Genomic DNA, 12066 nt, shown 5'->3' with positions numbered 1-12066 from the left:
TCTGGAGTACTGTCCAAAGTGGACTGGAGCGAGTGGGCTACACCCATCGTTCCTGTAATGAAGGGGTCGTTGAGTAATACGCCTGGGGAACCAGAGAAGGTTCACATCTGTGGGGACTTTAAGGTGACAGTGAACCCAGTCCTTCACACGGTACAGGGATAGGGTGGGATATGTGTTGGTGTAGGGGTTACAGGGATCGGGTGGGATATGTGTCGGTGCAGGCTCGATGGGCCGAAATGGCCTCTATCTGCACTGTGGGGTTTCTGTGATTCTGTGAATGAAGGTTCACCAGACTGGTTGGGCAGCACGGTGGCATAGTGGTTAGCACTGTTGCCTCACAGCGCCAGGGACCCGGGTTCAAATCCGGCCTCGGGTGACTGTCTGTGTGGAGTTTGCACATTCTCCCCGTGTTTGCGTGGGTTTTCTCCGGGTGCTCCGGTTTCCTCCCACAGTCCAAAAATGTGCAGGTTAGGTTGATTAACCATGATAAAAATTGACCCTTAGTGTTAGGGGGGATTAAATACGTGGGGTTACGGGGATAGGGCTTGGGTGGGATGGCTGTTGGTGTAGGGACCGGGCGCTAGGGTTTGGATGATCAGCCATGATCTCGTTGAATGGCGGAGCAGGCTCGAAGGGCCGAATGGCCTACTCCTGCTCCTATCTTCTATGTTTCTAATATCCGCTTCCGCGGATTGAAGATATTTTCGCCTCGCTATCTGGAGGAAAACACTTCACTAAGATTGATCTGGCCCAGGCGTACCTGCAAATGGAGGTAGAAGAAGCCTCGAAACAGTACCTCACGATCAACACTCATAAAGGTCTCTACCAATACAACCGGCTGGTGTTCGGGGTAGCATCAGCTCCGGCTATTTGGCAAAGGGCAACGGATCAAGTCCTGCAAGGGATTCCAGGGACCCAGTGTTATTTGGACGACATCCTGGTCACGGGCGAAAATGACAGTGATCACCTCGCCAACCTGGAGCAGGTGCTCACTAGATTGAAGGAACATGGGCTCCGAGCTAATCGCCACAAATACGAGTTTTTCCAGAAGCAGATCTCGTATTGTAGCCATGTTATTGATGAAGAGGGGTTACATAAGTCCCCTGAAAAGATTGAGGCAGTAGTCAAGGCTCCAGCACCGGAAAATGTATCACAACTGAGGTCGTTCCTCGGGTTGGTGAACTACTACCATAAGTTCTTGCCGAATTTGTCTACAGTACTACACCCACTGAACACCCTACTGCAAACGGGGGTACCATGGAAGTGGAATGACAAATGTAAACGAGCTTTCCAGAAGTGCAAAGAATTGATCACATCAAAAGAGGTGTTGGCTCATTTCAACCCAGCACTACCAATTCGGTTGGCGTGTGATGCATCACCCTATGGTATTGGAGCGGTGCTGTCACACAAATTCCCGGACGGCTCGGAGAGGCCAGTAGCCTTTGCGTCTCGGTCACTAACCTCAGCCGAGCGTAACTACGCCCAGATTGACAGGGAGGCCCTCAGCCTAGTGTGGGGAGCGAAAAAGTTCAACCACTATCTGCACGGGCAGAAGTTCACCTTGCTGACTGACCACCAACCACTTGTCTCCATCTTTAATCCAAAGAAGGGCGCTCCGGTGATGACTGCGCAATGGCTACAAAGATGGTCCCTTTTTCTAGGGGCCAACCAATATGAAATAGAATATAAAGGCACGAAACAGCATGGAAACGCTGATGGGCTATCACGCCTGCCACTGCCTACTGCGGAGGAAGCACCAGCAGTGGACCCTGTCGAAATATTTCATTCGACTATAATTGAACGCTTGCCAGTAACTAACGCGGATATAGAGAAGGAGACCCGAAATGACCCGACACTGTCTCGGGTATATGACTTGACGGTGAAGGGATGGCCAACACATGGCGACTCACTGTTGCCAGCATTCTCATCCAGAAGAGAACAGCTGTCAGTATGCCAGGGGACCTTGATGTATGGATCCCGAGTGGTAATTCCACCCAAGTTAAGGGAGAGAGTGCTCAATGAGCTTCACGAAGGCCATCTGGGAGGGGTGAAAATGAAAAGCCTTGCTAGGGCTTATGTGTGGTGGCCGGGGATCGATCAGCAAATCGAGGACCTGACAAAGAGCTGCTCAGGATGCCAGAAGGTCCAAAATGCACCACCACATGCCCCTCTACACCCATGGGAGTGGCCCTCCTCTCCATGGCAACGGGTGCATATTGATTTTGCTGGTCCATTCATGGACTCAATGTTTTTAATAGCCGTGGATGCGCACTCGAAATGGCCTGAGGTGATCAAAATGTCCTTCACCACCACGGAGAAAACGATTGCAGTCCTACGGACCATATTTGCCAGGAACGGCTTGCCAGGGCAGATTTGCTCTGATAACAGACCACAGTTTATGTCCGAAGAGTTTCGGAAATTTATGAAAAGGAATGGGGTAAGGCATTACACATCTGCCCCGTATCATCCAGCCACAAATGGATTGGCTGAGAGGTTCGTACAAACCTTTAAAAAGGCAGTTAGGGCCATGTGCGATGATGACATTCCACTGCAGCATAAGGTGGACGATTCCCTGTTAGCCTACAGAAATGCGACACATGCAGTCACCAACCAGACCCCGGCCATGATGTTCTTTAACCGAAGGTTCAGATCTCGTCTGGATTTGCTCAGACCAAATGTACGAAGAGATGTTGAGAATAAGCAATTCCAGCACATCAATGAGAAGCCGACAAGGAGCTTCAATGTAGGGCAACCAGTCTTGGCCCGCGACTACCGAACAGAGAAATGGCAACCAGGAACGATATGCACACGGCAGGGGCCACTAATGTCCACAGTGGATGTTGGGGAGAACATTGTGAGACGCCATGTCGACCAGATCCTAGAGTCACAGGAACGAGTCAACCCCATGTCTCGCGTACCTGGTGATGAACCCGATATACAGGTAGCATCTACCCCAGAAACAGTAGCATCAGAAGCTGATGAACCAACCGACGACAGGGGGCCAGAATCGCCTCCGCACCAAGCGCAAGACACTCAGGAAAGGCGCTATCCAGAAAGGATCAGGAAGCCGCCCCAAAGACTGAATTTATAAATGGACTATTTTCAGTTAATTTTGCATGTTAAAAGTGTTAATTGTTAAATGAATGTTATGGTACTGTCAATCTAAAAGGGGAGGAATTGTAGTGTATGTACCTTTAAGGGGAGAACTACTTTTTACAGCTCCTGTATACTGTAGTACCGGCAGTGACCACACCTGTATATAAACCCTGAGTAGGGATCTGTACTGTTAGTTTTAGAGTAACCCTCATCCAGTAAACACCTGTTGATTGTTCCTCTGCAGTCTCTGTCTATTTCTTAAAGGACACCATACATCAAGATTCACGGATTTAACAGGGAATCCCACACGACACCCTTCAAAATAGGGATTAGGCTAAAAACTGCCTGTTAACTACCTGTTAACAGGCAGTTAATTGGCACTAATCCCTTCCCGCCTCGGGTCGGCGGGTCCCAGTGCGGGTCGGGTACCCGCCTCCTTTGAAACTTATGTGGAGGCAGGTTTTGAGCGGGGTGGTGTTGGGACCCCCGAATTCGAGATTTTTGCCCCCCGCACGCCTAAAAGCCCGCCTCATGGCACACTGAAAATCGACCCCCATGTTTCTATGTTTCTATTATATTGAAGTATATTTCTTACTACCCCGAGTATATGATACCTCCTTTTTTTGTTACTTGCAGGGAAGCGGCATCATAACTGAGCCTTTTCATATTCTCATCTGACATCCCCACACATGTGCTTTCTAGCAGAGGTCACTGGTCAGCAATTGGCTGCGGGGATCCTGGTTGATTTTTCTTTCCTGTCCCTTGACTGGGGACACTGAGGTAACCGTGCAAGTTTTAATCACTTTAAGCCACAAACTTGCCCAAAATGGCAAGTACATTTGGGACCCGGTTATTGTTTTGGGTGTCGATCCTTCATCAGAATTGAAAACTGGAAGACAAGAGAGTCATAAAATGGGATGGGGACAAAAGAGAATAAAAGGTAGAAGTTAAGAATAAAGAATGATGACTTTTGTCACAGAGAGGAATTAATGTGTTGACTGGCCAGCAAATAGGTCATTTGAAAATCTGGAAAGAGGTGAAAACTAAAGAGTGATAAACAACGATTGAACCTGACTCCTTTCAGGCCTGTACAGCTCAGTACCACTTCATACATTACACTCGCCACCCATGCAGCCATCGCAGGATCCCGAGGCCTATACTTTTAAAGCAAAGTAAGGGAATTGGTATTTTCTTTAATTCGCTTATGGGATGTGGGCTTCGCTGGCAAGGCCAGCATTTATTGCCCAATCCTAACTGCCCTCGAGAAGGTGGTGGTGAGCCGCCTTCTTGAACCGCTGCAGTCCGTGTGGTGAAGGTACTCCCACAGTGCTGTTAGGGAGGGAGTGCCAGGATTTTGACCCAGCGACGATGAATGGGCTGTAAAACTGGTGGTGATCTGGTTATAATGCTCCACATTGTGCTATTGAAGACCAGATATAGTGATTTTGAAGTCATTCACAAAGCCCTTGGAATTACCGCGGGGGTTCTGCGACTCATCCACTGTAACTTTGGCGAAAGAACTGTGCAAACCCCAGAACAGTGGTGTAACCGGTAAGCTCTTCCAGCGAGGTTATGGCGGAGAAGCGGGAGAATCTCCGTGGAAATTCGCCCCCTTGTGTATATTGTAAAAACGCAGTGGACTGAATCCGTCTGTTGCCCACTCAGCAGCAAGGACCTTACATTGCAATAGTGTTTTGTCAAAAAGAGCCTTTGATATATGGAGATTTAAGAGTCAATTTCTTTGTGTTTCATCTTTTTTTCAAATAGCACTGCTTTGTGGTGCGGTCTTTTATTCCGACATTTTCTCCCCACATGAAGGTAAGTTGCCTTCGTGTGAAGAAGTTTAAAAGATGTAAGTTCACATAAAAGGACTTGTTTAACTAACAGTGCATGTTCCCATCCACTTCATATTGGCTACTGATGTGGTTTCCATGGTGAGATCACATCGTGTGGCAAATGTTATTTTTCTGCTGTGAACTAATATTTTTTTACATTTTCTCTGAAGCGAAATACCACAGTGTAACATATCTGGATGGCAGGAATATCAGTGAAATCAGGCACTGAGATTTCCATTCCAGTGAAAATAATAATATTTTGACTGGAGTGAAAATATCTGGAGCATCATGATCTCAATATTCATTTGCCAACTTAAAAAAAAACCTGTTAAAATATAGCTTTGATATTTTTTAGGGAGGTCTGAAAGGACTCCAGTAAAATATTCCTTTCTATTTGTCAGGGCATGACTGTTTCTGGAACAATTTCCCTTGCAGGTTTTCTCCCCGCCCTCCTGAAGGGGTTGGTTCTTTGCTGGGGAACAGCAGTTCCACGGACAGCAGTCACCCTCTCGTACTTTGTCCAGGCAGTATAACTTGTGATTAGGCCTTAGCAGTGGGTGTCGGCAGGCTAGTGAACTGCAGGAGTGGGGAAGAAGGTGAACGTAATCCTGCCCTTTGTTTTGGCCCTTTCCCCCCCCCCTTTTTTCTCTCCCACATGGCAGCTGTCTCCCATTCTGCCAGCGCATTTCACACCTAATCTAGAGCCGTCTTTTGTCTCCACTAGTCCTATCACCATCTCGTCTGGTTTTGAATACCTCTTAATGTCTCTTCACTTCTCTTTTGTTCTCTTCCAGCCTGGCCTCTTAATCTATTTCATTTCCTGTGCCTATCCAGTCTTGACAAAGGGTTTGACTCGAAACGTTGACTCTATTTTCTCTCCACGGATGTTGCCTGGCCTGCTGAGTTTTTCCAGCATTTTCTGTTGTTATTTCGGATCTCCAGCATCTGCAGTATTTTGCTATCGTAATCCTGCCCTCACCTGACGTCTACACTTCCAGCAGGGGTCGCTGGATAGCCATTGGGATTGAGAAACGTGGCCAACTTCTCCCATTCTCACCCAGCCGCGCATCTACTGCGGCCTTTTGCCGAGATCAGGTACTGCAGCACAGGTGGTGGGTCGATCCTGGCCCTCCTTGGTATTTATGGCACAGCTACTTACTGCATCAATTCGTTGAGCCGTTGGAGGTGTGGTTTAGTGGGTAAATGCACCACCTGACGTGGGGCTGAGCCATACAAACCAGGAAAGTCTCAGATTTTTTCCCTGGCCTGTGCTGTGTTCGATTACACCAGTAAGGGTAGCAGTGAGGCATGACAAAGAGCCAATGATCCCTGCTGCAACATGTGCATGAGCACAAGAACAGGTATATGAACGTACATAATTGGTGGGCAGGAAAAGACCAGCTGGTCCATCAAGCCTGCCCCACACTCATCATGACTATATACTACCCCCACCCCCGCAGTCACATAGTCTCCTGGGAGAGGCAAAATACCAGACAAAAAAGCCAGGCCCAATAATGGAATAAATACTCGGGAAAATTCCCCTCTTTTTTTATTCATTCACAGGATGTGGGCGTCGCTGGCAAGGCCAGCATTTATTGCCCATCCCTAATTGCCCTTGAGAAGGTGGTGAGCCAGCTGCTTGACCGCTGCATTCCATGTGGTGAAAGTACTCCCACAGTGCTGTTAGGGAGGGAGTTCCAGGATTTTGACCCAGTGATGATGAAGGAACGGTGATATACTTCCAAGTCAGGATGGTGTGTGACTTGGAGGGGAACTTGGAGGTGGTGGCATTCCCTTGCACCTGCTGCCGTTGTTCTTCTAGGTGGTAGAGGTCGCGGGTTTGGGAGGTGCTGTCGAAGAAGCCTTGGCGAGTTGCTGCAGTGCATCTTGTAGCTGTTACACGCTGCAGCCACAGTGCGCCGATGGTGGAAGGAGTGAATGTTTAAGGTAGTAGATGGGGTTGCCAATTGAGTGGGCTGCTTTGTCCGGTATGGTGTCGAGCTTCTTGAGTGTTATTGGAGCTGCACTCATCCAGGTAAGTGGAGAGTATTCCATCACATCCCTTACTTGTGCCTTGTAGATGGTGGAAAGGCTTTGAGAAGTCAGGCGGTGAGTCACTCACTGCAGAATACCCAGCCTCTGACCTGCTCTTGTAGTCACAGTATGTGGTTAGTCCAGTTAATTTTCTGGTCAATGGTGACCCCCTCAGGATGTTGATGGTGGGGGATTCAAGGATGGTAATGCCATTTGATGTTAAGGGAGGTGGTTAGATTTTCTCTTGTTGGAGATAGTCATTGCCTAGCACTTGTGTGGCACAAATGTTACTTGCCATTTATCAGCCCAAGCAGAATGTTGTCCAGGTCTTGTTGCATGCAGGCCCGGACTGCTTCATTATCTGAGGGGTTGCAACTGGAACTGAACACTGTGCAATCATCAGCAAACATCCCCACTTCTGAGCTTATGATGGAGGGAAGGTCATTGATGAAGCAGCTGAAAATGGTTGGGCCTAGGACACTGCCCTGAGGAACTCCTGCAGTGATGTCCTGGAGCTGAGATGATTGGCCTCCAACCACCACAACCACCTTCCTTTGTGCTAGGTATGACTCCAGCCAGTGGAGAGTTTCCCCCTGATTCCCACTGACTTCAGTTTTACTAGGGCTCCTTGATGCCACACTCGGTCAAATGTTGCCTTGATGTCAAGGGCAGTCACTCTCACCTTACCTCTGGAATTCAGCTCTTTTGTCCATGTTTGGACCAAGGCTGTAATGAGGTCTGGAGCCGAGTGGTTCTGGCGGAACCCAAACTGAGCATCGGTGAGCAGGTTATTGGTGAGTAAGTGCTGCTTGATAGCACTGTCAACGACGTCTTCCATCACTTTGCTGATGATTGAGAGTGGACTGATGGGGCGGTAATTGGCTGGATTGGATCTGTCCTGCTTTTTGTGGCAGGACATAACTGGGCAATTTTCCACATTATCAGGTAGATGCCAGTGTTGTAGCTGTACTGGAACAGCTTGGCTAGAGGCGCGGCTAGTTCTGGAGCACAAGTCTTCAGCACGACAGCTGGGGTGTTGTCGGGGCCCATAGCCTTTCCTGTATCCAGTGCGCTCAGCTGTTTCTTGATATCAGGTGGAGTGAATCGAATTGGTTGAAGACTGGCTTCTGTGATGGTGCGGATCTCAGGTGGAGGCCGAGATGGATCATTCACTTGGCACTTCTGGCTGAAGATGGTTGCAAACGCTTTTGCACTGACGTGCTTGACTTCACCATCATTGAGGACGGGGATGTTCATGGAGCCTCCTCCTCCCGTTAGTCCATCACCATCCACGCCTGGATGTGGCAGGACTGTAGAGCTGCAACCCCTTCAGGCAATCATGCTGATGCGATGCTTCCCTACAATCAAATATCCTACAAACACTCGCTATCTAGGCTCACACATGAAGAATGGCTATGTGGGCAAGGAACTGGAAGACTGCTGCCACCTGTAGAACAGTATCCCCTAGCATGAATCACATCTTTCAGTAGAGGAGTAAGGAGATGTAATGTTGCCTGATCATCTTGTCTGTGCAGAATGTTGCCACACAAGGTCAGATGCTAGTATTTGACCTGTAAGTTATTGGCATGTCAAGTATTCCCATGGATGTTGCATGCACCTCCTAAATGTTGGAATTCGTCCAGCATAAGCAGTCTACAGACTCAGCGAGAGCAGACCCAGCCTGCACATAAATAGTGTGAGTCGCAATGACAACTTAATTCGCAGCTTGTGATTTTTCACAGAGGCGGGGGGGGGGGGGTGGGGAGAGTCTTGTCTCTTGTTGGAGAAAAAGCAGTTTTTGAATAATCCAGCAATAGACAGTAGAGCAAAGCGATAGTCAACAATGAGTCAAACTCACTGCACAATGCATGATGGAAAGAAAGCTGTACATCCTAGAACTCTGAAATAAAAACAGGCGCTGTTTAATACACAGCAGTTCGACCAGCATCTGAAAGAGACACGATCCGCTAACATCTTGGATGCAACCCTTTGTCATAAGGAGGGAAACACCCTAAATGTTAACGTAACCTTTCTCAGATGCCTGCTGACCAAATTGCTGGTGATTTCCAGTATTTTCTGTTTTTATTCTGCAATACAGATGTTGACTTCAGTTGAACGCAGAGATTTTAACTTTCACTGCGGCTAAGGCATCAATTTCTCATGTTAAAAGCAAACGTGACTTTTTTTAAATTTATCCTTTTGGTTTCAACATTGGTCAGGCCTTGGAACAAAATTGCTTCAGTACTAAAAAAAAAGAGCCTGCATCACTATTTTATGTGGGTGAGATCAGCACTTGCAGATTGAAAGACTGAGAAACCAAACCAGAAAACATTCTCAGAGTGGCCGCAAACACAGATGTACAACTGCAAATTATTACCATTATGGATATAAATCTATGGAAAAGAAGCAAAGCAGAAATCTAACCTAAAAGGAGGGTAAAAAAAAAGCCAGTAGACAAGAACTTTCTTTGATGGGGCATAAAATAAAGATTGAAATTTGAGTCTCGAATTTCTACATTAGAAGCTGTTTGCTCCTTTGCCAAAACAAATGTATCTTTAATCCCAGTATGTAAGTAACTATTCTACTGGAGACAGCAGAACACATACGGGTACTGTCTGAGGAATCCCACAAAAATGAAATCGCCCCTTTCATTACTTCAGATAAACTATAGTCATAGACAAAACAATGATTTTTTTCCATTTATCAGCTTATTGCTCAGTTTTTCCATCACCATTTTTTTTCTACCAATTTATTTTTTAAATTCTCCCAGGAACCCATAGTTTTCCCCAGAAAATGTTTGATATTCATCTCCTGTCAAAAAAGCTCCTTAATTGGACATTAAGGAATAGTGCGCACAGATTTCTGTTTCGCCACAAGAATTGAACACAATATCAAAAACCTACCAGATTTTGCCTTTCAGCATAGTACAATCAATCATTATTAAACGATGGAGCTGGTGTGAGGTATTTGAGTCTGAGGAGATGTCCCATTTGACTCTTGAAGCATGACTCTCGCAAAGTCTCACTGCTTCTTTTGAAAGTGATACACTGACAGTCGAGGCTGGAGACCACAGAGTAAATGATTCCCTTTCCTCTCTCCCCCTCCCCCAAAAGACATGGGAGATGCTGTCAAAAATAGGCCAGATTTTTTTTTTTAAATACATAGTTTCTGAAAAGAGCAGAGCTTTCCATCTTAAAGGTATGTTGACCTTTATATTCATTAAGTATTTGAAAGCAACGAAAAATTTATGCAAATAAATGCAAAAAAACTGCAAATGCTGGAAATCTGAAGCAAAGGTAGAAAACGTTGGAAACATACAGCAGGTCAGTCAGCATTTTTGGAGAGAACAGCGAATTCAACGTTTCATCGAATTACAACATGGAAACAGGCTGTTTGGCTCAATGAGCTTGTGTTTATCCTCCAGCAGTTGTAATCCCATGTGCCTGCTCTGTTCCCATATCCCTTTATTCCCCTTCATTACAACAGTGACTACACTTCAAAAGTACTTCATTGGCAGTAAAGCGCTTTGAGACGTCTGGTGGTCGTGAAAAGCGCTATATAAATGCAAGTCTTTCTTTCTTTCTTTCACTCATTCTTAAATGTTACATGCAAACACACCAAAAAGACAAGACAGAAAAAGACCAGTCTGTCCCACAAGTTAATGCTGATGGTGCATTCCACAATCTCACAACCCTGTGTAAAAGGGTTTCTCCTGCTCTCTGTCCCCAATTGGTTATATTTAACCCTATATTTATGTCCCCTTGTTCCAGACCCCATCAGTCATTGGAAACAGTCCGTTTCTATCTACTCTGCCCCATCCCTTCATAATTTTAAACCCCTCTATCAAATAACCCCTTCACCTCCTATGTTCAGGCTGGACCCTGCTTCAGAGCCCTGAGTCGACTATTTTAAGGGTCTCACTGGAATATAAAGGTTGTATACTTGGCAATTTACTCGCATGGAGATTCAAAATAAAGATATTTTCTATTTTTTGGCTCTTCCTTTTTACCCTTGAATGCTAAGTATTCTGTTTGTTTTGAGGAAAAAGGGGATATAATCCCAATAAAAATAAACCCTCAGGGCTCGATTTTCCAAGCCCCGTGGAGGTGGGCATGGAGGCAGGACAGCACGTAAAATCGGAGAAATTGGGGGCGGGTGGCAAACCCGCCCCCATCCCGTCTCTGTGCCCTTTTGCCAGGAGGCGGGAGGATGTGCAGCTTCGGCTCCCGTCTCTCCTGGAGGCGGGAAAGGCTTTTAATCCTTTTAACTGCCTGTTAACAGGTAGTTAACAGGCAGAAAAAGGGATTAGTGCCATTTTACCTTCACAGGTGAAGGCTTCCCGACCTCGGAGAACCCCGCCGGGTTGGAGGAGGTCTGCGGCGGTCGGAGGCACCTGGAAGTAAGGTGTAGAGGTGAGTGATGGGTGCAAGGGTGGAATGGTAAGTATGCAAGGTGAGTGATAAATGCATGCAGAGCCGAACTAGGCAGATACCCACTGATAATAAACATCCAAAAACGAGCACTAAACTTCCTAAATCACCTCAAATCTAGCTCCCCAGACACCCTTCATTTCAAAGCCTTTCAGACCCAAGAGCTAAACCCAGAAAAGAGTCCCCTGAGTCAGCTGCTACTGAAACTAAGTACTCAGCCGGACCCTGACCAGCCCCAGACCAACACAGCCGTCCAAACACCAATCCGAGTGAACCAAATCATTAAACAATGCAAAGAAACCTACCTGGAACATTGGAACAAAGTAACCGAAAGCCAAAGCAGATTAGAATGTTACCGGGCCCTAAAAAGAGATTATAAACTGGCAGACTACCTCACGACCATCAGAGACACAAAACAGAGACAGACCCTCACCAGGTACAGACTAAGCGACCACCAACTGGAAATTGAAAAAGGCAGATACAAGAAATCCTGGCAGCCTAGAGAGAATAGAATATGCGATCAATGTCTGGCTGGCGAGGGTGAAACAGAAATGCATTTCCTCCTAAAATGTGAAAAATTCAACACATCAAGAAACATATTATTCAACAAGCTAAGCCAAACAACCCCAGATTTCAAGGAATTGGATGACCTGTCAAAATTGAGATTAGTC

The sequence above is a fragment of the Somniosus microcephalus genome, chromosome 1 (assembly GCF_052327205.1).
Source record: "Somniosus microcephalus isolate GS21.2 chromosome 1, FLI_Smic_1.0, whole genome shotgun sequence".
NCBI lineage: Eukaryota > Metazoa > Chordata > Chondrichthyes > Squaliformes > Somniosidae > Somniosus > Somniosus microcephalus.
This window is presented reverse-complemented; position numbering follows the sequence as displayed.